The following is a 3,657-nucleotide window of genomic DNA, read 5'->3' on the forward strand; positions in this document are numbered from 1 at the left end:
GGATTAATATCTCAAAGCAGCAAAAGAGAAAGAACCTGAAGCACAGTGTCTTAATGTGGGATGTTAGCTGCAGTGCGGGAAACAGGGCTTCATACCTTTGTTCAAGTCAGGTAAGGTAACAGAGTGTGCTATCAATAATAATTTTCTCAAACTCATAATGCAAATTGCCACCACATGACAAATTGCTTATGAAACTTAGGTTATACTAATTATACCTTAAATTTCTTTCTAATCAATATAATCTCTATGTCACCTCTTCTTGCCCCCAATTCTTGAAATGGATGCTATTGCATACTCCTTTGAACTCCTTGTGGGAATAAACTGTTTTCCCCTTAGGAAAACTTTTCTTTTTCCCATAGCTTTTTCAATAGACACATTTGGAATTATATTAAAGTGATAATTAACGTTACTCAGTATTTACTGTTCAACAGGTGATATTGGTTTTCAAATAATAAATCCAACCAAAAAGTTCTCCAATCTAGGTGGTTTACTGTTGGGACAATTGAGACTTGGGGTGGTAATTACCGTGCTAATTATTATAGCAGTGTAAAGTGTTGAGATTTTTACAAGTGGCTGAGTTCGAAGTCTGCCTTTTAATCTCCCCAGTAGAATTCACAAAGACAAACCACCCATAAATCTTAATCAGTTTAGATTGGGGGCATACATGGGGAGACAGAGAATATACATCCATGAAGGCAGTATCACCTATTCAGGTGCACCCATTAGAGCCATGTGGGATTCATGCAAGACAGGTCTGAGATCTAATATTTCATTTGAAAACTCCCAAATGTTAAACTTTAAGAACAAAATCAGTGTGAAAAAGAAATCACCATGAAGAGTAAAGAAATAAATCCGTACCCATAATGGAGTGTGTGGGTCACCAGTTTTCATCTATCTCAGAGGGTCTCTTCTTTCCTATTAGAATATAAATCCTCCAAGTAAAGATTGCTTTGCACTCACATGGCCAAGTAGTTAATCTCTTTGAGACTATTTCATCATCTGCAAAATGGGAATGACAATGCTTAACTCACAGGCATTTTCTTCATTTTTCAAAGAGAAAACTGCTTTTCTTTTGATTTATCCTATTGACGGCATTATTATTCTTTTAATGGTGGACTCATTGTCCATAACTTTGAAAATTCTCTCTAATGTTGTCACTCTTGTTTTCTTGCTTCTATCTTTATGGCATTCTGATTAAGTATATCTCAGAACTTCTCTTTCTAAAAAGTTCATATTTCTGAATCTCTTTTAAGTTTCTGTTTCCTCATTTCTAATTGGTACATTTTGCATAAAATGTTTAGATATATCTTCCAGATCCCTTGTGTGCTTATAATCTTTGTCTATCTGTTTTTTAAGCTGCTTTTTGGGTTATTGATTTCAACAATTATATTTTTCTATTACACACATCCCATTTTCTTTAACTGTTTCTGATTATACTTTTTAACAAAAGAATTTCTGTTTTCATCTTCTTTGAACTTTTCATACGCTGTCACTATATAATCTAGATTTTATTTTATCTTCACTTGTCATTACAGTTCTTTATATTTTGAGTGGGCTTTTACAGAGTGAACTTGAAAAAGGTTATTACTACTTCTGCTACTAGTTAACACAGAAGATTTAAGGCCACTTCTGTCCTTCCTGAAGGATTTGGCTCAAACCAGGAAATACCTTTGCAGCTTCTTTTCCCAGCCAACTCCATCTTTCAGATGCTCCCACACTATCTCCAGGTCCCAACACAATAGACATTCATGGCCCATCATCTGTGTCTTATAAGATCAGCAATACCTCACACAACATGTACTAATCAATTCTGGGTCTGGTGGTGCATGGTGAGATTCAGCGTTTTTAGTCATTCCTGACACTAGATAAGGACATTCAGATAGCGATTTTCAATATGAGATATACATTAAAAAGAAGGTTGGGCATTCTACTTCTGTAGTGATACTGCCTTGGAAACCCAAGGAGGGGTTGCTATGAGTCGGGTTGGACTCAATGGCACATAACAACAACAACAACAACAAACTTCAGGCACAAGTAAGCCTGCCCCGGGGCCAGTGAAAGGTGGAAGTTTGTGTGCATGGAGTGAACACACCGGGCCCAGGCCTCAGTAATCCAGCCCCAGGACCAGTGGAAAGTGAGTGTTTGTACCCTGGAGGCAGGCCAAGTAAGTGAGTAGGATGGGAGAGACCAGGAAATAAGCAGAGCAGTTTGGGACAGCTAAGGGAGATAAATCTGTCTGTCAGTTTGTCCTACTGTGGTGACTTGAGTGTTGCTATGAGGCTGGAAGCTATACCACTGATCTTCAAATGTCAGCAGGGTTATCTGTGGTGGACAGGTTTCAGCAGAGCTTCCAGATTAAGACAGACTGGGAAGAAAGAAGAAGCCATCCACTTCTCAAAGAACTGGCCAATGAAAACCTTAGGAATAACAGTGAAACATGGTCTCATATATTACTGGAATACTTTATGAATAGCCCTGAAACATTGTCTGATATAGTGCCAAAAGATGAGCCCCTCAGGTGGGAAGGCACTCAAAATACAACTGCGGAAGAGCTGCCTCCTCAGAGTAGAGCCAACTTTAATGGTGAATGTAGAGTAAAGCTGTTGGGACCCACATTTGCTGATGTGGCATGTCTCAAGATGAGAAGAAATAGCTGCAAACATCCATTAATAATCAGAACATGGCATGTATGAAGTATGAATCTAGGAAAATTGGAAGTTGTCAAAAATGAAATAGAATGCATAAAGATCAATATTCCAGGCACTAATGAGCTGAAATGGACTGGTTTTGGCCATTTTGAATCAGACAATCATATAACCTTCTATGCCAGGAATGACTAATTGAAGAGGAATGGTGTGGCATTCATCAAAGAATGTATCAAGTTCTATCCTGAAGTACAATGCTGTCAGTGATAGGATAATATCCATAAGCCTAAGCGGAAGACCCATTATTACTATTGTTATTCAAATTTACACAGCAACCATCAAAGCCAGAGATGAGGAAATTGAAGATTTCTACCAACTTCTGCAGTCTGAAATTGCCCGAACATGCAATCAAGATGTGTTGTTTATCATAGTGACTGGAATGCAAATTTGGAAACAAAGAAGAATCACCAGTAGTTGGAAAATATGGCATTAGTGATAGAAATGATGCTGGTGATTGCATGATAGAATTTTGCAAGACCAATGAGTTACTCATTGCAAATACCTTTTTTTCAACAACACAAATGCTGGCTGTACACATGGACTTCATCAGACAGAGTACACAGGAATCATATTGACCACATCTGTGGCAAGAGGCAACGGAGAAGCTGAATATCTTCAGCCAAAACAAGGCCAGGCACTGTTTGTGAAACAGACCATTAACTGCTCATATTCAAGTGAAGTTGAAGCTGAAGACAATTAAAACAAGTATTTGAGAGCCAAAATGTAACCTTGATTATATCCCTCCTGAATTTAGAGACCATCTGAAAAATAGATTTGATACATTGAACACCAATGACAGAAAACCAGAGAAATTGTAGGATGGCATCAAGAACATGATCCATGAAGAAACAAAGGGTCATTAAAAAGACAGGAAAGGAAGAAAAGACCAAATGGATGTCAGAAGAGAGTCTGAAACTTTCCCCTCAGCAGAGAGTAGCTAAAACAAATGGAA

Source organism: Orycteropus afer, unplaced genomic scaffold (genome assembly GCF_000298275.1).
Source record: "Orycteropus afer afer isolate SDZICR_OR568_19922 unplaced genomic scaffold, OryAfe1.0 scaffold00147, whole genome shotgun sequence".
Classification (NCBI taxonomy): domain Eukaryota; kingdom Metazoa; phylum Chordata; class Mammalia; order Tubulidentata; family Orycteropodidae; genus Orycteropus; species Orycteropus afer.